The sequence below is a fragment of the Eumetopias jubatus genome, unplaced genomic scaffold (genome assembly GCF_037043125.1).
Source record: "Eumetopias jubatus isolate StellerSeaLion01/CBP00866 unplaced genomic scaffold, mEumJub1_p1.0 scaffold_17, whole genome shotgun sequence".
NCBI lineage: Eukaryota > Metazoa > Chordata > Mammalia > Carnivora > Otariidae > Eumetopias > Eumetopias jubatus.
In genome coordinates, this window is record NW_028274823.1 from 64,121,897 (window position 1) to 64,148,236 (window position 26,340).

Genomic DNA, 26,340 nt, shown 5'->3' on the forward strand with positions numbered 1-26,340 from the left:
CTTACTGGTTTTTTGGATTGCTTTCTGAGGTCCGTTGGAAAAGTGCAATGGTTAGATGGTTCAGGAGAAAAGGAAGTAGCCCGAGGATACTGAATTCTGGTCCTTCAATCCTTCAGTTAGAGCAGCTTTGATTTTATCATTTTTATTTAATAATGACTTTTCAGGTAAAAAAATGAGGTTATACAGTTCTTTTATCAGGGAGAAGAAAGTATGCTGTTCTTAAAGAGAAACTTTTCCTCATAAAAAATTCTGAAACTGGCAGCTATGCAAGAGAATTAAGTAGCATACAACTTTTGCTTTTTAAAGATTTTATTTATTTGGGAGAGAAAGTGAATGAAAGCACAAGCAGGGGGTAGGGGCAGAGGGAGAGGGAGAAGCAGACTCCCTGCCAAGCAGGGAACCCACCACGGGGTGCTCAATTCCAGGACCCTGGGACAGTGACCTGAGCCGAAAGCAGGTGCTTAACCACCTGAGCCACCCAAGCACCCCTTCAACTTTTGTTAAAGACAGTGAATATTGTTATAGCAAATTAAGAACTCTTTTTTAGTAATTAAGGATTAAACGTATAATTATAAAGTGACACTTGATGTATTTCTGCAAGAGATTAATGTGGTCTAGGTATGTAATATTTTAGTGATTAGTGAAACCTGGAGAAGATCCTAATACTTATTTAATTTAGTGAAATGTTTTAAGGTTCATCTGTGTTTTCACAAGTTTTAGCATAACGTCACTCATTTTTATGACTGAATAATATTCTCTTGCATGTATATACTACTTTTTCTTTATCCATTCATCTGTTCATGACACTTGACAACTCAAGTTACATCTTTTGGCTGTTGTGAAAAATGCCACTCTGAACATTGGTATACAGATATTTTTGAAATTCATACTTGTTCAATTCAGAAGAGGAGTTGCTGGATCATATGGTGATTCTATGTTTAGTGTTGTGAGGAACCACCATACTGTTTTCTTTAGCAGCAGCATCATTTTACATTACCACCAGCAATGCCTGTGGGTTCCAGTTTCTCAACATCCTAGTCAACACTTGCTCTTTTCTGAGCCATTGTGTGTGTGTTTAAATAGCTATCCTAATGGGCACAAAGTGGTATATTATTATGGTTTTGATTGGCATTTCCCTAATGATTAGTGATGTTGGACATCTCTTCAGGTACTTATTGGCCATTTGTATATCCTCTTTGGAGAAATGTTTATTCTGGTTTTTTGCTCATTTTTGAATTAGGTTGATTGTTTTTCTTTGTTATGGAGTTCTTTATGTATTCTGGATATTAATGCTTTATCAGAAGGATGATTGGCAATTACTTTCTCTTGTTCTCTGGGTTGTTTTTCATACTTCTGATAGTGTCTTGGTGCACAAAAGTTTTTAATTTTGATGTAGTCAATTTATCTTTTTTCTTTTGTTGCCTGTGCTTTTGGTGTCCTATCCAAGAAATCACTGCCAAATCCTGTGCTCTGAAGCTTGTGTGTGCTATGTTTCTTTATAGTTTTAGCTCTTGTATTTAGTACTTTGATCCATTTTGAGTTGATTTTTTAATATGGTGTAAGACAAGGATCCAGTTTCATTCTTTTGCATGTAGTATAGTTTTCTCAGTACTATTTGTTGAAAAGACTGTTCTTTTTTCATTGAATGGTCTTGGCACCCTTGGTAAAAAATCATTTGACAGGATATGTGAGGGTTTATTTCCAGGTTCTCTATTCTATTTCATTGGTCTATGTGTCTGTATTCCACTACCACACTGTTTTGATTGCTATAGATTTGTAGTAGGTTTAAAAAATTAGGAAGTGTGAGTTCTCCAGCTTTGTTTTCATTTACAAGATTGTTTTGGCTCTTTCGGTCCCTTGAGATTCCATATGAATTTTAGGATTTTTCTGTTTCTGAAAAAAATGGCATTGGAATTTTGATATTGTATCAAATCGTAGATCCTTTTGGGTAGTATCAATATCTTAACAATATTAAATTTCCAATCTGTTGAACATAGGATGTCTTTCCATTATATCTTTAATTTTTTTCAGCAACATTTTGTAGTTTTCAGTGTATAAGTCTTCTGCCTCTTTAGTTAATTCTTAAGTATTTTATTCTATTTAATTCTACTGTAAATGGAATTGTTTTCTTAATTTCCTTTATATTCCTCATTGTTAATGTATAGAAATGCAACTGATTTTTTCTTTTTTAGAGAAGGAGTAGGAGTAGGGCAGAGGGAGAGGGAGAGAAAGAACCTTAAGCAAATTCCATGCCTAGCACAGAGCCCAACACGGGGCTCAATCTGACAACCCTGAGATAGTGACCTAAGCCAAAATCAAGACTGAGCCACCCAGGTGCCCCAAAGTGCAACGGATTTTTATGTGTTGATTTCATATCCTGCAACTTTGTTGAATTCATTTATTCTAAGTTTTTTTCCTCTTTGTGTGAAATTTTTAGTGTTCTACATATGTGATCATGTCATCTGCAAACATAATTTTTCTTTTCAATTTTGTCTTTTTTTTGTTGAATTTTCTGTCTACAACTCCAATACCATATTCAGTAGAAGTAGCAAAAGTGAGCATCCTCATTTTTGATCTTAGAGAAGAAGCTTGCAGTCTTTTACCATTGAGTATGATGTTAGTTGCAGAATGTTCATATATGGCTTTTATTATGTTGAGGTAGTTTTCTTTCATTCCTAGTTTGGTTTTTTTTTTTTTTTTAAAGATTTTATTTATTTATTTGAGAGAGAGAGAGAATGAGAGATAGAGAGCACAAGAGGGAAGAGGGTCAGAGGGAGAAGCAGACTCCCTGCCGAGCAGGGAGCCCGATGTGGGACTCGATCCCGGGACTCCAGGATCGTGACCTGAGCCGAAGGCAGTCGCTTAACCAACTGAGCCACCCAGGCGCCCCATTCCTAGTTTGTTGTGTGTTTTTGTCATGAAAGGTTGTTGAACCTTGTCAAATGCTTTTTCGGCATCAAATGAGATAATCATGTATGTGGTTTTTCCTTTCATTTTGTTACTGTAGTGTATATTACATTGATTTCTATATGTCAAATCATCCTTGTATTCCAGGAGTAAATCCCGGTTGGTTCCATGTATGACAGTTTTTATTGTGTTTAATTTAAAAAATAATTTTGTAATTGTAATTTTCCCTCTTCTCCCACAAATATCCTGGTATAATTTTGCTTGGAACTGTATACAATTTCATTATAGACAAATTTGGTAAGAATGAACACCTTTCCATTATTGAGTCTGTAGTACAAATAAGATGGAATATCTCTCTCCCTATGCAGTTTTTTTTTTTTAAGTTCTGCAGTGATTTTCTTCATGTAGGTCTTGTATTTTTTGTAGGTTTAATTTTTAGACACTGTATATTTTGATTTTGAAATGTATGTGGACATATTCTAAGTCATTAATATATAACTTTATAAATGACTGATTTGTTTCCCCAAGCACAATTTTTGGACTGTCTCCTTTCTTTTCCCGTGTGTGTGTGTATATATATATATTTAAAGATTTTATTTATTAGAGAGAGAGGGAGAGAATGAGCAGTGAGTGTGGCAGAGGGAGAGGGAGAAGCAGGCTCCCCACCGAGCAGGGAGCCCAACATGGGACTCGATCCCAGGACCCTGAGATCATGACCTTAGCCAAAGGCAGACACCCAACAGACTGAGCCACCCAGGTGGCCCACCCCCTGTGTATATTTTTCGCTTACGTAGAGGCTATGTGTAAGAAAATATATTGTAAAGAAAAAGTGAAATGATAATATTACTAGCATCTTAAGCCTTATCTTGCCTAAGGTTTTCAATAAACTGTTGAAGATGTTATTTCCTTAACATGCCTTTCGTTTTATAATTGTAATCAGTGGGAGAAGAAAATTTACCTTATAGAGTTTTCCTTTTAGATTAAGTGTTTAGCAGTTCATCCTCAAGTAAAATTGTATCAAATTTCTATATTTAAAAATAAAGATTAGATATTTTGGTAGTGATTATTTACTATTTTTAAAAAAGTACATACAAGAATCCTTTAATTTTTAATTTTTAAAGTGTATTTAAATTATTTCATAAGGCATCAATTCCTTTTAGACACTACTTTTTCAAAATGCTATATTTATGACATAAAATTACAGTCTGTTAAGGATGGCATATATATATATATATATAGGCATTATATAGGCTTTAAAAAAAAATCTCTGCAATTAGACTCCATTCTCAGTTGATTTTTCACATTATATTTTATTTATTTATTTTAAGATTTTATTTATTTATTTGACAGAGAGAGATACAGCGAGAGAGGGAACACAAGCAGGGGGAGTGGGAGAGGGAGAAGCAGGCTTCCCAGCCGAGCAGGGAGCCCGATGCAGGGCTCCATCCCAGGAGTCTGGGATCATGACCCGAGCCAGAGGTAGACGCTTAATGACTGAGCCACCCAGGCGCCCCTCACATGTTATATTTTGAAAAAGTTTTTATTTCTTAAGAAATTTTGTTTAATGAAGGTTTAACCTTCCTTAGAGAATAGGAAACTGACCTCTGTACACTGTAATTTTTTTATATGTTTTTTTTTCAGGTTTTAGTATTTTGAACCTTGGTAGAGTTGAGGAAATAGAAAATCAAAATATATCCATTGTAAATAAATGGTTATACTTTCTGGATTCTTGGCTGAGATAATTGTGAAATTTTTAAATGTATGAGGAAAATGTTTAGTTTTATTGAAAATTCAAAACATTTAGTTTTACTAAATGCAGTAAGAGTGAAGGGATCATAAGTGCAGTAGGTACTAATTTATTGTCTAGTCTTTTACAACTTTTTTACATAGTTACATACATAACTGTTAGTTTTCTAAAAATAAAAGTTATTTTACTGGCAAAAATGGGTTATTCAGGAATAGTAGACAGTTGCAATTTGGAACATGAAAGTTATGGCAAAGCCATTGTCAAGTCCAACAAAAGAGGGCAAAGTTATTTTGTGGAAAAGGAGGGGGAAATTGGGAGGGTTGTTTTGAACTGAAGTCTCTTGGAGAAAAGCAAGAGTTCAAGGTGATGACAATTTCTCATTGATGACAATTGCAGGGGTAGTTGATTTCTTGTTGGAAGTGCAATATACATCTTTCCCTTCTGGAGCCTGTGATTAATGATTCTTTCTCTTTCAGAATTCTTCTGTTGGGGTCTGTAATTGACCTCAAGTGGTATGGCTCCCCTTTCTATCCTCATACTCCACTTTAATGAGGTTTCACTTTATTAATTTTCATATGACAAAACTTTTATTCATACTTTGTTCCAGGGAAATTTTTCTATTGTTTTAAAGCAGTTTGACTTTGACAAAATTAACAGTCAGTGGACACTTTTAAAAACCCTTAACTTTTGGGTGCCTGGGTGGCTCAGTTTGTTAAGCAACTGCCTTCAGCTCAGGTCATGGTCCTGGAGTCCCGGGATCGAGTCCCACATCGGGCTCCCTGCTGAGTGGGGAGTCTGCTTCTCCCTCTGACCCTCCCCCCTCTCATGCTCTCTCTATCTCATTCTCTCTCTCAAATAAATAAAATAGTTTTTAAAAAAACCCTTAACTTTTATCTTAATATCTTCCAAGTGATCTTTTTTCTATTATAATAATACAAGAAATATAGGTATTTTTCCCTTTCACCTTACCCCATACTTGACCTATCAGAATTAGATGGACAGTACACTTACACTACTGACTCTTTAGTTGTAATATTAATGCCACAGAGGTATAGAAAGTCAGATTTAATCTCAGATTTTAATCTATTACCTTTTTTATTTCTGTCCTTTAAGATAATGTGGGATATTATGATTCAGGTTAAAGTTAGAGTGCCCTGAAGGTTAGTAAAATGTACATTCTGGGTGATATTTGCTCACTTAGTGCTGCAAAAGGAAATGAAAGAGTTTGGGAATATATTGACTTTGATTATAGGAAAAAGGAAAAAGGGGGGGGAGGGTATTAAAATCTATCTTGTACCCTTTAAAATTAGGGTTTTTTTCTTCCTCTGTTTTGAAGTCTTCCAGATACTATACCATAGTCTCCTTTTGACTCTGGTGAAGAAGAGGAGAGGTCTGAGAAGCTGAGTGGAAATAATGTGGGGCAAGAACTGAGTTGAGGTGAGGAAAGCTGTAAATCTTTGAGAGCTTTTGTGATGTGCTGTGCTCTATGAGAGACTGTATAGGGTCAAGTTTAAGAAACTTGATTGTTAAGAATGTGACCATTAACACTTAGAGTACCCTACTTCTGTTGAGTTTTTGGGAAGACCAGTTTTTATTTAAAAGTTGATTATATCTTGTTTCTCTGCTTATAAAGTCTTATAAATATTTTGTCCCTAGAGTTCTATCAATCCCTTTTAGATAACCTGGAACATATATGTAATGGTAACAGAAAAACTGTTGCAAAGGAAAGAATTTCCCGGTGTTTGGAAGGAAGTTGGAATCCCTACTTTGTAAAGAAAGTGATCTGTACTATATCCTTGGCCCTTTGACCATATAAGGTATATGATGTTAGGCAAACTGTTCCCAGTTTCTTGGTTCCTGTTATCCCTTGAACATACTCTAGTAAACTTTTGGACCCTCCCCCATTACTTGAGGGAAACTGCTGTGATCAAGGTCACAGATGACCTACTTTCTAAATCAAATGTCATTTCTCAGCCCTCTTCTTATTTGACCATATAATATGGTTAATCACCCTCTCATCCTTCAAATACTTTGCTTATTTTGATTCTAGGACATTATGCTCATGCAATTTTTCTCCTACCTGTCTTGCATCTCTTTACAAGTTTTCTTTGTTTTCTCATTTCTACATCCTATTAAGGGCTCTGTTCTTGGACCTTTTTTCTTTTATATCTACACTCTTATCCCTGTTGATCACATCTGTTCCCATTACCTTAAATACCATCTGTACCCTGGTGACTCTCACATTTATACCCTAGTCTGGACCTTCCCCTTGAACCCCAGACTCATTTTGGAACAGTTCATTGATTTTCTCCATTTGAATGTCTAATGAGCATCTCAAACTCAACATGTCCACAACTGAGCTTCTGATTCTAACCCCCTAAACCTGCACTGTTCTGAGTTTTCAACATACAGTAATTGGTAGCTCCGTCTTTCCATTTCTGGTCCCTTGAAGTCCTCCTTGACTGCTTTCTCTCACATCCCATATCCAAACTGTCAGCAAAGTCTTTTGGGTTCTACCTTCAAAATACATTCAGAGTCACAACACATTTCACCTCTTTCATTACTACGCCTGTAGTCCAAGCCATAATCATCTTTTGCCTAGATTTTCTAGTAGCTTTTTAGCTAGTTCCAGTACCCAGCTAACTAGTTACTAGTAAAAACTAGGTACCTAACTAGCCTCTTGATTAGTTCTCCTTACACATAAAAGTGCCTGTAGTAGGTAGTCAGTCAAATCATGTCACTCCTATAATCAGATACTTCCAAAGACATTTGAATTGATTCAGAGTAAACGCTGAAGGCCTTATAATGGCTTGAGGGGCTCTACATTATACTCTGCCCCCCCATCAGCCCACTTTGACCTCCTCTTTCATTACTCTCTGATTTATGTGTTCTTTTCCAGTCACAGTGGCCTCTTTGCTGTTTCTTGAACATTCCAGGTATTGTCCTCCCTTGTGGCCTTTACACTTGTTTTTCTTCCAGGTAGGTCTGTTCAGATGTCAATATGCTTGCTTATTGTGCTCTTCTCTGTTCACCTTATCTAAAATCGACCCCTTCCCTCTTTCCTCAACATTTTCTATCTTCTATCCTGCTCTACTCACCTTGTCTCTAATTTCTATCAGACTAAACCTTTTACTTATTTTTCTGCCCTAGAATTAAGTGTGATGAAACTGGTTTTTGCTTATTTTGGTAACTGCTGTACTCCTAGCCTAGAACATTTCTTAGCAGCTAGTGTGTGTTCAATAAATAGATGTTTAATTAAAATACAAAGAAATGTTAAAATTTTCTGAAATTTAACTCTCATCCTTTTAGATACATTTCTTTATAGTGAAAAACCTAATGAAATCAATAAAAGAGAATTTTTTAATATGCATATGTAGAATCAGAACACTCTCCAATTACTGTTAATGCATTGGCTCTCATTAAATGTTGAATAAATAAATACCAAGTATTTGGCAGTATAATGTAGTCAGCATTGTTAACTTACCCAAAATTTAAGAGGTAAATTTACTCTCAAGGAATCTGTACTTCTAGTGGAGGGAGATTATTAACATATTCAATTTTTGATTTATACTACAGAGTATAGTAGTAGCATAATACAAAGATTAAGTTAGTCACCAGTGACCACAATCATGCCTATGTAATGAATCCTCCATTAAAAACTCCTAAGCAATAGGGTTTGGAGAGCTTTTGGGTTGGTGAACACATCACGGTGCTGGGAGGGCAGTTACCTAGGAAGGCGTAATTCCATCTCCCCTTCACCTTGCTTGCCTTAGGCCTCTCTTCCATTTGAGGTTCCTCAGTTGTATCTTTTATAATAAACTGGTTATAATAAGCAGAGTGTTTTGCTTATTTCTTTGAGTCATTCTAAGAAATTGATGAAGCTGGGGCACCTGTGTGGCTCAGTTGGTTAAGTGTCTGCCTTCTGCTCGGGTTGATCCTGGGGTCCTGGGATCGAGCCCCGTGTAGGTCTCCCTGCTCAGCAGGAAGTCTGCTTCTGTCTCTGCCTGCCACTCTCCCTGCTGTGCTCTCTCTCTCTCTCAATTAATAAATAAAATCTTAAAAAAAAAAGAAATGAAGCTAAGGGGGTATTTATAGTGAGTGAGAAGTACAAATGCTGCCCCCATACTTTTGACAGGTGACTGAAATGATAGTCTTGTGGGACCAAGACCTTGAACCTGTGGAGTCTGATGCTATCTCCTGGTAGTTAGTGTCAGAACCAAATTGAATAGTGGGACCCTCACTTGGTATCAGATTGTTGGAGGAGTGGTTTTGGAAAATATACCATGAACTTGATATTAAGAGGGGAAAAGTCACTCAACAATTAAGGGTTAATTATATGATAATATTAAGTGCTATAGAAGTTAAGATAAGTGGCATTGTTGAAAGTGTGCCATTATTATATTTTCTATGATAGGAAGGCCTCATAGAGGAGCTGGATTATAAAGAATTGGTAGTATTTGTGTTTGATGGAAAGACTACATTCCAGAGAAGGGAATTATATTAATATTGCATTGGTGGGGGGCAAGAATAAGTTTGGTATGGAAACAAAAAGACTTCACAAATTTTTATGTCATCATTTTTTAAAACCTTCTCTTCATTCTGTACTTGATTATATTTTAAATTCCTGGGTATATATTTTATGCTCATCATATACATAACATTCTACTGAATCACAAGAAATCAGTTTATTCTTTTTAGAAATTTTAAATTTTAATGGCTCCTTGAAATCAAATCTAGTAAAAATCCAAAAGGACAAATATGAGAACACACACACACACACACCCCCAAAACTGTCTTTATGTTTTTGTCTGTGCATGTAATGTAGTTTTTTTTTTTAATATTATTTATTTATTTATTTATTTGACAGCGAGAGCAGGAACGCAAGCAGGGGGAGTGGGAGTGGGAGAGGGACAAGCAGGCCTCCCGCCGAGCAGGGAGCCCGATGCAGGGCTCGATCCCAGGACCCTGGGATCATGACCTGAGCTGAAGGCAGACGCATAACGACTGAGCCACCCAGGCGCCCCTGTGCATGTAATGTAGTTTTAAAACTATGTTGTAACTTCTCTGTATCCTAGGTTTATTAAGAGTGACTTACATCCATTATGAGGAGAGAAACTAGGAGCAGCTTTTATGGCATGTCAAGCACTGCTTTTTTTCTCTCTCACAATCTAGGACACTCTTCCTGGACGTGTTCATGATGATCGTTAACATATAATGGGAAAACCTAGCTTTCTATTAGATCAGTCTCCCTGAATCTTTGGACAATATTTTTGGTTGCTTGTCTACATTATTTTACTCAAGTGTTTTCTTGTTGGTGATCTTACCAGTTACCTTGACCAGTCATCATTGTCTATGTATTATATCATTTTAGGTATGATGCCGAAAATAGTGCTTATCAAATAATAGGTGCTAGGTGAATATTCTTCTACGAAGTATTTCCTAACCCCTCAACCCACATTTTCCCTCATCCCTGGTTGAGTAAGATGACTTGGAACAGGTCTTCTTTATAACTATTATCTGTGTGTGTCTGTGAAAAATGATTTAATCTCTCTTGGTTTTCTAAGGTATATAGAAAGTGTCATTATTTTACCTAAAAGTGTCATTATAAGAATTATGTAAAGCCCTTACCACAGTGCCTTTTATGTTCTTTTTACTAAACCTAGTTGTGCATGTGACACTCTTTGGGGGACTACAGTAGTAATAAAGGACAGTAACCTTAAAGTTCAGTCTTTAAGGAAGATATCTTGAATGAAAAGATACAGCAACAGAGTGGCAAACAGATTTAGCTGGTCACTGGGTTACTGTGATAGACCATAGAAACTGTAAAAGCTGTATCTACTATTAGTTGGTAAATGCTCAAGAGAATGCATTTTAACTTTAATAAGTAGAAACTTTTGCAGGACAAGAATGTAATTAGAATCTTATAAGGTATTATAAAAATCTGAATGGTTGGATGATTTTTTGTAATTATCTGCTTATACTTTCTTATTGGTGTGAATAATCCTTTATTAGCAGATTATCTTTAAGATCATAATAATTCTGATCCTTTCTCTGTAACGTGCTCACCTTTCTCTTTGTTTGTACCTTGTAAATTAAGGTTGCTTTCATATATCACTGTCACCTAAGGTAAAATCATTGCATTTTATTCCCTTGCTTATTTCTGGTTAGTAGTAGTACCATCATCCTTGTAGTTGGTAGAGAAATTAAGTAATGCCAAATTACTTAAAAAAAAGAGATTGTGGGCCAGCAGTATTACAATATATATATATTACAATATTGTATTACAGTATTACAATTTTACAATTTATTAATACTGTAATACAGTATTATAATATACAGTATATAGATATGTATATCACTGATATATCAGTGAAGTGATTTTTCATGACCTATAAGTAATTTTTTATAATTTTTTTGTCTTCATATATGTGGTAGCATTAGATATTTGTCAATTACTTACCCGAATAAAAGATTTTAAGGTGGCTCTTATTAAAGATAACTATCAATAAGATTGACAGATTACAAATAGGACATTTAAAAAAATCTGTGTAAACTCAGATGGGCTCAATATAAATATACTCCCAAACTTAGATATATGAACTTAGTTGTTTAGTTTAATACTGAAATTTGTTATATGTGTGAAGACAGTGAGAAAGATTCAGGGATATATTGTAGGCTAGAAATTTTTATTAGCTAATAATGAACAAATTTTGAAAGAATGATTTTCTGGGCTCTAAAGAGTTAAAAAATAAAAATTATTTTCCTTTAAATAGTATGTAATACCATAATGAATGGTGTTATTTATAATGGTTTTGTCTTTTATGTGGAGGTGTTCTTCATATGGCTTTTAAAAAATAATAATTCTCAGTAAAAGCCATAGACAGAACATTACACCATAACTTACTATATTATTTCTATAGAGGAAAAAAGTGATTTAAAGATCCAGCTTTATAAAATGATAGTTCTCAATATGTAGTAATAGGGTAGGGTTGAATAATTTATCTCATAATTGAAGACCATTTTCTATACTGTTTTCTTTGAATATCACTTGTCTGCTCATCTTTGACAGGCGTTGGGTAGCAGTTAAAAATTGAAGTACAGGGGGTGGATTCTAGAGTTAAAATGCATTAAACAAATATTTATTGCATGCCTTGTACATATCAGGCACAGGGCAGGGGGTTACAGTAGTTAGAACAAGTTGTTGTCCTTATGGAAATAGTTTACAGTGGGAGAGACAAAAGATAAAGATGATAAATAAGTATGCTAAGTAGTATGTAAGATGGATAAATACCTGAAAGGAGAATAAAGCATGGAAATTGAGGAGGGTGGAGGTGACATTTTAGGTAAGATAGCCAGGGAATGCCTCTATGAGAAGGTGACTTTTGAGTGAAGACTTGAAGGAAACAAGGGAACTAGCTAGGCAGATATCTAGAGTAAGAGTATTTTAGGCATGGAGAAGAGCAAGTACACAGTTCCTGAATAGGGAGAGGCCAAACTTACTTGAGGAGCAGTGAAGGTAATATGGCTAGAAAGGAGTGAAAAGGAGAGTTGGAAGAAGTAAGACCAGAAGGGTAACAGGATGGTAACGAGGCACTTTTTGAAGGTCTTTATAGGTTATTGTAAGGATTACAGTCAGCCTTTTCTCTGGGTGAGACAGGAAGGCATAAGTGACTTGGTTTCAAAAAGGATCACTTCTGCCTGCTTTGTTCAGAGTATACTGTTGGGAGTATCTGGCAAGAACAGAAGCAGCAATTAGGCACTTGTAATGTTCCAGTTGTAAGAAATTATGGTAGCTTTGGACCATGGTCATTAGTAGTGATAAGGATGGTGAGAAATGCTCAAATTCACATTTATTTCAAACACAGAATTGATAGGATGGGTTGCTGAACTGCTTCTGATGTGAGAGAAAGATAGGAGTTACAGATAAGCTCTAAAGTTTTGGGCTCCAGCCACTGGAAAGATAGAGGCAGTCGCCGTTTCCTCAAATGGGCATTGATGGTGGAGGAACAGATTTCATGGTTGTAGTGGGGATACTAAATTTGATTTTTAGATATGTCAAGTTTGAACTGTTTATTGAACATTCAAATGAAGTGTAGGCAATTGGTTAAATTGTTGTGTCTATTAGTTTAAGAGAGAGGTCTGATTGGAGAGTCTGGGAATATTCAGTATATAGATAGCATTAAAAACTATGAAAGTGGATGACTTGATGTAGAGAGTGAATGTAGATAAAGACACCTAAGGATTGAGACCTGGAGTAATACTTAAAGGTTAGGTAAGAAAGAAGGGCCAAGGAGGTAAGGAAAACCAGGAGAAAGTGATGTTCAGAAAGCCAAATGGAAAAAAAGTTTGAAAGGAGGGATTTATCTGTTGGTCAAGTGATATTTAATATTTCTTGTAGAGCAAGCCTGCTGATAGTTATTTCAGTTTGTGCACATCTGTGAAAGTATTTTTCCACCTTTTAAATAGTTTAATTAATTAATTTATTTATAGTTTCTTTTTACTGGATATAGAATTCTAAGCTGATGGGTTTTTTATTTTGTTGCTTCAAAGATGTTCTGTTGTCTTATTTTCAGTGTTTCAGAAAACAAATTACATTCCTTTGTACGTAACATGTCTTATTTCTCTGGCTGTTTTTAAGATTTTCTGTTCATCAGGGATTTTAAGCAGTTCAGTTATATGATTGACCTTGGGTTTGATTTCTTCATATTTCTTGAGGTTGACTTTAATTGAGCTTTTTTGATCTGCAGGTTTAGTTTCCATCAAATTTGTAAAAACTTTTGTCCATAGTTTTCAAAATTGTTTTTCTCCTTTAGTTCTCTCCTTCAGGGAAGCAAATTAAAAATGTATTTTTCAGCTTTAAGTTGTCCCACAACTCAGTGATGCTCTTTTTGTCCCAGTCTTTTCCTACTCTGTGTTTAATTTCATATAGTTTCTGTTGCTTCTTGTCTCTCCAATTTCACTAATATTTTCTTTTGTAATATCTCGTGTGTTCTTAGTCCCATCCAGTGTATTTTTCATCTTAGACATCATAGTTTTCTTCTCCAAAATTTCAGTTTGAGTTATTTATTTTAAAAAATACCTTGTTAGGTATATACATAAAGTCTTTAGTCTTTTAACTTTTTCATCATGTGGAATATAGCCATTAAATGTTTAAATCTCATGTACTAAATGTCTACTAATTTTATCATCTGCATCCCTTTTGGGTTTTTGATTGAATGATTTTTTTTTCTTTTTATGGGTCATATTTTCTACTTCTTTGATGCCTGGTAATTTTTTAAAAGATTTATTTATTTGAGAGAGAGAGTGTGCATGAGTCGGGAGGGGCAGAGGGAGAGAATCTTGAAGCAGACTCCCTGCAAAGTGCGGAGCCCACCCTGGGGCAGGGATGGGGGCAGGGGGTGGGGGAGTGGGGCTCTATGACCTGAGCCGAAACCAAGAATTGGGCGCTTAACCATCTGAGCCACCCAGGCACCCTATGGATGCCTGGTAATTTTTAACTGAACGCCAGACTTTGTAAATATTACCTTGTCATGTACTGGATTTTTTTGTATTCCTATAAATATTTTGGAGTTTTTTTTCTGGAATGAAGTTAAGTTACTTGGAAACAGTTTGATCTTTGGGGTCTTGTTTTTAAGACTTTTTTAGTTATAAACAGAGTTGTTTTTAGTCTAGGGCTAATTTTTCTCCAATGCAAGACCTCACGAGTACTCTCTCAATGCCTTATAAATTGAGATTAATCACTCTTACTATTGGGAAGAGGAACTGTACCAGACTCATATGAGCTTTGGGAATTCCGCTCTCTAATCCTCTTAGGTTTTTGTTTTCTCCTACCTTTGTTTAATTTCTTAAAGCACGTGGGCTTTCAGACCTTATTTAGCTCAACGCTTAGGGTGCTACTCTGGTGATCTTTCTCTTGGTGGCTTTTTGCTCCCTGGTGTTGTGTCTTGCAACTCTTACACCTTGGCCTGCCTGAATTCTCAGCTTTATGTCCTCAATTTACAGAAACTCTTAGGCTCCATGTGGTTTCCTCCTTCTTTGCATGATCGTGTGTGACTGTCTTCAGTAAATAAGCTGATATAACTGGAGAGGTTATGTAACCCCTGTGTCCCATTTTTGAGAGTTCATTATCCTTTGTTGCCTTATGTTCACTATCTTGAAAATTATTGTTTTATCTATTTTTTCTCTGGATTTTTAGTAGTTTCAGACAGGATGATAAATTCAGACCCTATTAATTCATCTTGGCTCAAAGCAAAAATTGGTTCATTACATTTTTAGGTTTTTGCCATTAAAGTATTTATAAAATGTATGTAGGAAGTACTTAATATATATTGGCTCAAAGGTGGCAAATTAGTGGCTTGTAGAAGTGTTTTACTGGTTTTGGGGCGCCCGGGTGGCTCAGTTGTTAAGTGTCTGCCTTTGGCTCAGGTCATGATCCCAGGGTCCTGGGATCGAGCCCCACATCGGGCTCCCTGCTCCGCAGGAAGCCTGCTTCTCCCTCTTGCACTTCTCCTGCTTGTGTTCCCTCTCTCTTCTGTGTCTCTCTCTGTCAAATAAATAAATAAATAATCTTAAAAAAAAAACCCAGTGTTTTACTGGTTTAAACATCAAATTAAATATTGAGGAATTTAACACAAAAACTTGGATTTGGGGCTTCTCTTAATGAATTGTACACTCTAGTAACATTGTGTCTGAAATTCTGATTTCAGCAGTTAGCTGGAGCTGCAAAGTTTCCTGCTTTAGTCAAGGCATACCTTCTTTAGATTGTTAGTTCCTTTTCTCTATTTTAGAATTCACTTAATTTATGTTACCTGCCTTGCTTCCAGTACAGTTTGAGTTTGAGGTCTGTTTCAGTTATCCATCATGATTGTGAATGATACAATTGAATTAGTATATCTTCTGTTACAGTCAAGCCATCATTGTTGTTTTTTGACTTCCACATACTTAGCAAAATTAAGCTCTTACTTGAGATCTTTATATTTAGAAAAGTAAATTATTTTTATTGTGTTTGTATCCTCTGTTGTTTGATAATCAAATAAGAGTCCAGGTCAGTTAATGGAAGCATCACCTTTTCTTAATCAAGTTTCTTAGTGTAAGAAAGCATGCATGCAGTTAGTTTTATGAGTGCCATGAATTTAACTTAAGAGATGCTGATGGCATTTTAGAAGGTGTTTTCTTAGGTATTCAGAGTCTGTGTATTTCTGTTTTGAGGTATAATTGAAAGCTCTAAAATGTGTAGCTGGCCTCATGGCTTTTGTTTTTGTATTAGAACTTGCATCTGGGGGCACCTGGGTGGCTCAGTCAGTTAGGTTTCTGACTCTTGATTTCTGCTCAGGTTAGGATCTCAGGGTGGTGGGATTGAGCTCTGAGTCGGGCTCTGAGCTCAGCTCAAAGTTGGCTTGGGATTCTCTCTCTCCCTCCCCCTCTGTTCTTCCGCCTACTCTCTCTCTAAAATAAAGAAAATCTTAAAAAAAAAAAAAAAGAACTTGCACCTGATCTTTTAAAGCTTTTGTACCCTTCTATGTCATAATTTTTTTTTAGTACAAATTATTATATGGGTATTGGGGATGTATAGATGTCCCCTCTTGGAGACTTTAGAGGTAGTTTTAGTTAGAGATTCTTGGAGAATTTAGAAGTAGTTTTAGTTAGAGATTGAGTTTGGTTTCACTTAACCATAATTCCAAGTAACAGTGGTTAAACAAAATAGGTATTTAGTTGTCTGTGTTATAACAAGAAACCTAGAAGTAGACATTCCAGGATTGATGTGGTCACTTAAGGATGTTGCTTTTGAAGATAGGGCAGTTCTCTCAATCTTTTCCTCAGGGACAGTTACAACATAGCTCCAAACAGAAAGAAGGACAAAGTGGAAAAGGGCAAAAAGGTTCATATCATTTATGTTTGCCCCTAGTTAAAGATCTTTCTAAGAAACCTCAGCTCAAGTTACCTCAAATCTTACACATATATATCTTATTATCCTGAATTGTGTCACATGGCAATTTCCACTACGCTGGAAAATTTAGGATTGGCCTTTATTTCCCCTAACAAAATTTGTGTGCTTTTGGAAAGAAAGCGGGGTGTATGGATATTGGGTATATAACCAGAGGTTGTGGTACTTTGGGAAAAGCCTCTTACAGCTATACGCTGGACCATCTTATTTTTCATAATGGTGCCACTTCTGGAACAATAAACTAAATAAATCATTCTTTGGTGTTTCAGTGCATTAATCTTACCCCTGTTTTTTCCCTATTCTTTTTTTTTTTTAATTCTCTTAACCTCTTCAATAATTAATTTGGTCTTTTAGAATGGAATATAGTGGTAAACCTTTTTAAATGTTTTGTTGAGGGGTTGAGAAGTGATTGTAAATCAGTATGCAGTTGATTCTTAACATGGGTTTGAACTGTGCAAGTGCACATATATGTGGATTTTTTGATAAATGCAGAACAGTATTATAAATGTGTTTTCCTTATGATTTTCTTAACATTTTCTTCTTTCTAGCTTACTTTATTGTAGTATGTAACACATAAAATGTACAAAATATATGTTAATCAACTGTTTGTTATTGGTAAGACTTCTGGTCAATAGTAGACTATCAGTAAAGTTTTAGGGGAATCAAAAGTTGTACATGGATTTTCAACTGTGTGGGGGTTGGCACCCTAACCCCTGTGTTGTTCAGGGGTCAACTGTATAATTTATTTGAACATAATCTTTTATTTGTCTGACTTGTTTATTACTCTTTTAGGGTTCCCAGACCCAGTTCTTGAACATAATCTTTATTTTTTTTTTAAGATTTTATTTATTTATTTGAGAGAGAGAGCACAAGCAGGGGGTGGAGTAGAGGGAGAGGGACAAGCAGACTCCAAGCTGTGTGTGGAGCCCAATGCAGGACTTGATCCCAGATCCTGAGATCATGACCTGAACCAAGAGCAAGAGTTGGATGCTTAACTGGCTAAGCCACCCAGGTGCCCCTTGAACATAATCTTTTATGTGTCTGACTTGGCAACTTTTAAGTTTCCCAGATCCAATTCCAGTGAGGGGGGCTTGTTCTGCTACAAACGACACCAGGCAGTTCTTGGACACCAGTGGGGTGACTGAGAATTCAACTCAATTCTGACACTTTCTACTCAAGATAGCATCAGACTCCACAGGTTAAGGGTTCATTCCTCAAGATTGCTCCTCCATCCCTCATTTTAGATGCCAGTTACAAACACCAGGCTGTTACTTGTGCTTCTGACGGACCAACTACAGATTGGAGGTTCCAAATATCTCCTCCTTGAGTTTAATTTGCTAGAGCAGCTCACAGAACTCAGGGAAACATTTAAACATTTATCAGTTTATTAAAGGATATGATAAAGGATACAAATCAACAACCAGATGAAGAGATACATAGGGCAAGGTCCTAACAAAGGAGCTTCTGTCCTTGTGGAGCTCGGGAGCTGGCTCAGTGGTACATGAAAATGTTCTGGTTTCCCAAGTCTAAAAAAGACAAAACAAAACAAAAAAAAAACAAAAAACTGTCTTCTTGGGTTTCTATGTGGGTTTTGTTAACATAGTGATGATAGACTAAGTCATTGGTCATTGGCTGATTCAACCTCCTGCCCCTCCTCCCTCCCTGGAGGTTTGGAGTGTAGGATTGAAAGGTCCAACCCTCTAATCACATGGTTGATCCTCCTGGCAACCAGCCCCCACCCTTTGGTGGGATCCCAAATCACCTTCATTATAACAAGGCATGCATTTCATCTTTATGGGTCCAAAGAGTTTTTGGGAACTGTGGATGAAGACCAAATATATATGACCAAATATATATTTCTTAAAAGTCGTTATGCTGCAGCTACAAATTAGAGGTTCTCATGACTTCCTTCCTCTTTTAGGTTGATTTATTTGCTAGAGCTGCTCACAGAACTCAGGGAAATTTATTTACCTTTACAGCCAGGAGAAGAGATACATAAGGTGAGGTGTAGGAGGGTCCCAAGTACAGGAGCTTTCATCCTCATGATTGAGGTTCATCGCCCTCCCAATGTAGATGTATTTACCAACCGAAAGCTCTCTGAACACTGTACTATTGGGATTTTATGGAATCTTCCACATGTAGGCATGATCAATTATTAACTCCATTTCTAGCTCCTCTCCCCTATCTGGAGGATGGTGGGTGGGTCTGAAAATTTCAAGCTTCTAATCCTGGCTAGGATTTTCTGTTACCAGCTTCCATCCATCTAGGAGCCTATTCAGGGTCACCTCAGTAGAACAAAAGATGCTCCTAGTGCACTTATCATTTAGGAATTTAAAAGGGTTTTAGGAGAACTGTGTAGGGATGGTCAAAGACAAATATTAGAACAAGAGATGCTCTTTTTTTTTTTTTTTATCACTTAGGAAATTACAAGGTTTTGGAAGTTCTTTGCCAGAGACCAGAGGAAGAGACTAAATAATATTTTCTATTACCTCATTAGTCATTTAGAAAAATCTGAGCAAACCACCTTAAAATGACACTGCTGTTTATAGATAAAATATTATTTTATATGAGAAATGTTACTGTGTTCATTTCAGAAGTATACATAATCATATACGTGATAATGGTTTAGTATCCAAAATACCAAAAGAAATTCTAAAACTCAATAACAGAATGACAAACAGCTCAATTTAAAAATGGGAAAAAGAGGGACACCTGGGTGGTTCAGTCTGCCTTCGGCTCAGATCATGATCCCAGAGTACAGGGATTGAGTCCTATATCGAGCTCCTTGCTCAGCAGGAGCCTGCTTCTCCCTCTGCCTGCTGTTCCCCCTCCTTGTGCTCTCCCTCTCTGATAGATAGATAGATAGTTGGATAGATAGATAGATAGATAGATAGATCTTATGTCCTTGATATCTTTAGTCATTAGAGAAATGTAAATCAAAACCACCATGTACTACCACTTCACACTTACTAGGATGGTTATAATTTTTAAAAAAGCAAGAAAATCCACACATAAGTCCAAAAAAAACCAAAAACAAAATAACATGTGTTGGTGAGGTTGTGGAAAAATTGGAACTTTCATATATTATTGGTTGGAATGTAAAAACTGGTGCAGCCAATATGGAAAACTGTTTGGTGGTTCCTCAAAAAGCTAAACAGCATTACCGCAGGACTCAGCAATTCCAGTCCTAGGTATATCTCAAAGAATTGAATGCAGAGTATCAACAGATACTTCTATGCCCATCTTCTTTGCAGCGTTATTTACAATAGCTATAAGGCAGAAACAACCTAAATACCCAACAAAAGATAGATGGATAAATAAAATGTGGTAATAGATTCAGTGGGATATTACAAAGCCATGAAAAGGGATGATATTCTGATACCTACTACAACATGAATGAACCTTAAAAATATGCTGAGTGAACTAAGCTGTACACAAAGGGACAAATATTACATGATTCTACTTATGTGAAATATTTAGAATAAGCAAATTCATAGAAATGGAAGGTACATTAGAGGTTACCTGGTGTTGAGGGGAGAGCAGATCGGGGAATTACTGCTTATGAATAGTTTGTTGTGGGACACCTGGATGGCTCAGTCGGTTAAGTGTCTGCCTTCAGCTCAGGTCATGATCCTGGAGTCCCAGGATTGAGTCCTGCATCAGGCTCCCAATTCAGCAGGGAATCTGCTTCTCACTCTGCCCTTCATCCCACTTGTGCTCTCTCTAGCTCTCTCTCAAATAAATAAAAAAAATCTTTTTTATAAAAAGGAGTTTGTTGTGATAAAAAAAAGTCTTGAAAATAGTAATGATGATTGCACAACAATGAAAGTAATGCCACTGAATTATAAACTTAAATATGGCTAAAATGACAAATTTTATGTTGTATCCTACAACAAAAAAAAGGACAAGAATATGTTTTCACTAAACTGCCCCATTTTAATATGCAATCGTAAAACCTTGTATTTTTTATTTTTTATGACCAGTATTTTAATTACCTTCCCAAGTTTCACTGTTTCTTTTCATGGTAATCACATTCAGGGGGCATATCATTGTCCAACTGCTCTCCATGTAGTGTGGCATTTGGGCACAATATTTAATCTCATTTGACTATTTAAACTGGAGAAAAGGGCTTAGACTGAATAAAAAATATTTCAGGTAGAGGGAATGTTGTAAGAAAAGTGTGGAAAGGATGAAATAAATCTATTTAAAATTATTTTTTATTTTTTAAAGATTTTATTTATTTATTAGCACAAGCATGTGGAGCGGGGCCAGCAGAGGGAGAAACAGGATCCCTGCTGAGTTGGGAGTCCGTGTGACTCGGGGCTCAATCCCAGAACTCTGGGATCATGACCTGAGGTGAAGGCAGATGCCTAACCAACTGAGCCACCCAGGCGCCCCTAAAATAATTTTATAATAAATGGCTTCTGCCTCCTCCATGGTACCCCAAATTTCATTGCATTTTTGTTTTGACACCTGTCACCTTCTATTTTTTTTTTTTACCTTTCAAAATATAAAAAACTATATTTATCTGCTAGGGCTGCCATAACAAAATACCATAGACTGGGTGGCTTAAACAACAAAAATTTATTTTCTCATAGTTCTGGAGGTCAGAAGTCCAAGATCATGGTGTTGTCAAGATTGGTTTCTGGTGTGGGCTCTCTTCCTGGTATACAGATGTATACCTTCTTGCTGTGTCCTCACATTGCTTTTCCTCTGTGCTGATGGTGGGTGTGGAGGGGTCTGTTGTCTCTTCCTCTTTTAAGGACACCAGACCTGTGGGATTAGGGCCCCACCCATATGACCTCATTTAATTAACTCCTTAAAGGTCCTTTCTCCGGGCGCCTGGGTGGCTCATTCTGCCTTCGCTTCCGGTTATGATCCCAGGATCCTGGGATCGAGCCCCACATCGGGCTCCCTCCTCCGCGGAGAGTAGGCCTCTCCCTCTTCCTCCGCCTGCTGCTCCCTGTGCTTGTGCTCTCTCTCTGTCAAATAAATAAATACAATCTTTAAAAAAAAGGTCCTATCTCTGAATATGGTCACATTGGGGATTAGAGCTTCGACATCAGGAATTTTGAAGGTCACGATTCAATTCCTAACAATAACACAGAAAAGTGTAAAGTAGAGATTGTATAGCTTATTTAATTAAGCAAATACCTGTGTAACCACCCTCTATCCAGATCAAGGAATAGAACATTTCCAGTACTCAAAAGCTCTACCAGTTCCAAACCCTAGTCATCACAACTCTTTTCTTCTACCTGGAAGTAATTGCCATCCTGATTTTCATGGCAATAGGTTTTTCTTGCTTTGCTCTTTGATGTCCTCTCTTTCATTCTATAGTGTCTTACCTTTTTTTCCCCATTAGTCTCACCAGAGGTTTATCAGTTTCACTAATCCTTTCAAAAATGCACATTTTGGTTTTGTCAATCTTCTTTATAGGATGTTTGTTTTGTACTTTATAAATTTCTACTCTGATCTTTATTTTCCTTCTTCATAGAATGCCTATTTTGTGATTTTCTTTCTAATTTCTTGTGATGGATTCTTGATTATTTCCCAGCCCTTTTTTTTTTTCCCGGAATTTGTTATAAATACACGTGTTTGGTGAGTGAGGGCGATAGAAGGTGGAGAAGGTGCTGTACACAGCTGGTAGAGGCTTGGAGGCTGGACGCCACAACAACAGAGAGACAGTCCACCCAGCAGGGCAGCCCGGGCAGCATTCTGGGGCCTGTAACACTTGCTTGGTGGGCACACCGGCAGGGCGGGGAATGGGGGGTCTCGTCCAGGGCTCGAAGCGCCCAGGTGCCCTGGAGGCTCCCTGGCCTGAGGTCCTGGGAGGCGTCAGCAGGGGCGCCTGGGCTCAGCTCACATCATTCAGGGCCTTGAGCGCAAACTCAAGCAGGTCGATGGCGGCTTGGTGCACGTCTGAGTTGTAGTACTTCAGCTGCATCTGTTCCACCTGCTTCTGTGTCAGAGGCTGCACGGGCTTCCGGAAGTCCGGGCTGGGATTTCTGCTGCACAGCATGAAGCCTATCTGGCCGCTGGGGTAGGTGGGGATGGGGCAGTATGCATAGGGCACCACGGGGAAGAGCAACTTGCAGAACTGCCTCATCTGCTTGATGAGGTCCAGGTGCAGCCACTGACACTCGCCCTGACAGCAGAGGACGCCACTGTCCTCGAGGGCCGTCTTCATGAGCTGGTAATAGGACTCCCTGAAGAGATTCTCTGCAGGGCCCATAGGGTCTGAGGAGTCAGTGATGAAAACATCGAAGGCATCCTGGTTCTGTTTCATGAACTCAAAACCATCGCCTACGTGTAGGGTCAGTTTGAAGCTGGAGTAGCCCACGGCCATGCCCTGCAGGAACTTCTTAGAGACCTGGATGACGTCCTCATCGATCTCACACTGGACCACAGACACCACGGAGGAATGCTTCAACACCTGCCGCAGGACACCTCCGTCCCCACCCCCGATGATCAGCACCTTGCGTGGGTTTGGGTGGCTGCAGAGGGGCAGGTTGGCTATCATCTCCTGGTAGGAGAACTCGTCCCTCTCTGTGCACTGGATGACGCCGTCCAACACCAGAACGTTGTTGTAGCAATTACTGCGGAAGACAAGGATATCCTGGTACCAAGAGCGCTGATGGTGTAGCAGCTGCACCACCTGCAGCGACAGGGCTTGGCTGGGCCACAGGCTGCACGTCTCGTGCAACCATCCCTCATGGATGTCAGCGGGGCCGAAGGCGGCGGGGCCGTTGGGGCCGCTCTCCATGGTGGGTGGCCGGGCGGCGCGGGGCGCGGGCTCGGGACTGCAGCCCCTTCTTCTTTTTTAATACATGCATTTAAGCCTTTAAATTTTCCTTTTAGCAGTTCACTAGCTGCATTCTACAAATTTTGATATGTAGTACGTTTGTTGGCATTTGTTTTCACAGGAATACTTTTAAGTAATTTTAGTTGTTCATTTGATTCTGCTGGTTTTTCTTCATGTTGCCTTATCTTATGCGCTTGGTTTTATTTGTGTGCTGGGCTCTTTATTTGAAATATTAGTTGTAGGAATAATTTAATGTCTAGGATGATAGTGTCTTTTTCCATTGACAATTTGTATTTGATTCACCCAGGTACCTGGTGACAGTAGTTCAGTTAAGTGTCTTATTCTAAGTGTCATTTGAGATTTTCTGACTGTGTTTATTACTCAAAGGTAGGCTTCAGACCATGCAAGAAGTGTTTTAATACTGGGTCACTCTTGTTCCCAGGATATAGCCTTTCAGAGTTCTGATCCAGTTAGGGGAGTTACCATGGTTCTTACCTTTGGTGGACTCTAGATTTGGACTTTGTTAGAGGTGGCCTTAGGGAGACCAGCATGTAACTTTGCAACTTGGTGTATTGCTTGGATTTTGAACTTCAGGGCAAAAGTAGCTGACAGTGCTCCATCTGTCTGGGTTTTTTAACCTCTTCAGGTTCTTGGCTCAATAATCCTCTCTATCTTGTTAGCATTAGCAGTCAGCTTTAAAAAACACAAACTTGAAATGTATTTTATCTAGCATTTTAATTGTTACAGAGATGGTGATATGAATTATACAGAAAGCAGAAACTCCTGCATGGTATTTTGATTATTTGTTTACATATATGTCCTTTAGTTAGAGGTAGCTTTTGCTGTTTATAACTCCACTCCTGGCAGTGCCTCATAACATAAGTACATAGAAAATATTGACTGGTTTTAGCATGGCTTTAAAAAATATGTGGGGGGGCTGGGTGGCTCAGATGGTTAAGCATCTGCCTTCGGCTCAGGTCATGGTCTCAGAGTCCTGGGTTCGAGCCCTGCATCGGGCTCCCTGCTCAGCGGGAAGCCTGCTTCTCCCTTTCCCACTCCCCCTGCTTGTGTTCCCTCTCTCGCTGTGTATCTCTCTGTCAAATAAATAAAATCTTTAAAAAAAATAAAAAATATGTAGACAGACTTTCATTTTAGCCATCAAAGAAAAATGAGATGAACTGTTTAACGACTTTTCTTCTAATACCTTCAGTACTAGTCTTAATAAATTTAGATGTTACGCTCTTCCTCGTGAGAAACCATGGAGAGATTTCTGAAAAACTGTTAAATGCTTTTAAAAATGTTGTTAAAGGAAGATTAATTTGGAAACTGTGTGCCAGATAGATTAGTTTGTTAGGATGCATGTTACAGATACCCTCTATCATGGCAGTTTTCTGAGTGTGATCCTTAGAGCAGTACCATCAGCATCACCTGGGAGCTTATCTTTTTATGATGATAATATTCTTGGAAAATACTTAGCATAGATCAAGTATTAATCTTTCTTGGAATTAAATTATAATCCTGTATAAAGTAATGAAGGTTATTAGAGCAAAATTATAATCTAAATAGTTGAGTTCATTGAAAAATAAAAACTTGTCTGTATTAGGAAGATGGTGTAGTTCTAACTTAACCACACTTGTCTTAATTCAGTTGTTTTGCTGGGATTAGATTGTTTAGGGCCCAACTTTCCTTAAGAATAGTCTTATTAGAAGTAAAATCTCTCTGAAGCTCCTGGATGGCTCAGTTGGTTAAGCGTCAGACTCTTGATTTCGGCTCATGTCGTGATCTCAGGGTGGTGAGGTTGAGCCCTGCTTGCAGCCCCTTGCTAAACAGGGAGCCTGCTTGGGATTCTCTCTCTTCCACTCCCGCTCCCTCACATGCTCTCTCTCTCTCTCTCTCGCTCTCTCTCTTTTTAAAGTAAGTTCTCTATTTTGCATTGTATTGTAATTTATATCTACAATATGATGGACGTTCCTTATTAGTATATAGTATAATCACAAGCAGGGTTTTATGATTCATCTATTTCCTAGTAGCTTTACCATATTTTTAAATGAGAAAAGATTCCTGTGTTACTTAAAAATATTAACATTAAGCTTCTAAAAAAGAAAGCTTCAAGTAGTCACTTGATCATTTATGTTTTGCTTACTAATTTTCTGAAAGTCTTTTGGCAAAGCGTTTTAATCTAAGATTTAAAACTGTCCATTCATAATTGTGTAGGCTTATATAAAAGGGCACATTTTTATATTTAAAAATGTTTCATCATTTTATAGCTACAGTGTAAAACTTTGGCAGCAATTTGAGTGTTTAACACATAGAGTACTTTGAAGGGAAAAGTACTTTAGTTTTAGCTTTAATATATTTTTCTAAAGATTTTATTTATTTGAGAGAAGAGAGAGAGAGTACGAGCAGAGGGGAGGAGCAGAGGGAGAGGGAGAAGCAGACTCTTCACTGATCGGGAAGCCCGATGTGGGGCTCAGTCCCAGGATCCTGAGATAATGACCTGAGCTGAAGGCAGATACTTAATTGACTGAGCCACCCAAGTGCCCTAACCTTTATTTCTGTTCTTAAAAAGTAGAAGATCCAATAAAGTAGTACTTCATAAATATGTACATTGACAATGCTTCTTGTAATATTTATAATTCTTTGGTAACCTGTTGTGTTTCATTACTTGTTTAAACAATTGATCAAGTTTCCTTAGTTGTAGAGTATGAAATGTGTTCAAGGTGATTTGGATCAAAAAATTTTTTTTCAAAGTAACTGACATCATCAGTCTCTATGATCATAGGAAAATCTGAATGTTTCTATGACAAGTTTAGTTTTAACCATATAACTTCTTGTAAACCCAGTCATATTAATGTGAATTAGTTGCAAAATGAATCACTCTCACTGAAATAAGTGGCCTGCTATTATGTTTTCATACTTGTAAAAAAAAAAAAAAACCAA

At 37.4% G+C, this 26,340-nt stretch overlaps 1 pseudogene; it reads right to left on the reverse strand.

Annotated features, from left to right (window-relative positions):
- Window positions 1–22,452: 22,452 nt before the first annotated feature.
- Window positions 22,453–23,361, reverse strand: LOC114224735 (spermidine synthase pseudogene; annotated as a pseudogene).
- Window positions 23,362–26,340: the final 2,979 nt, after the last annotated feature.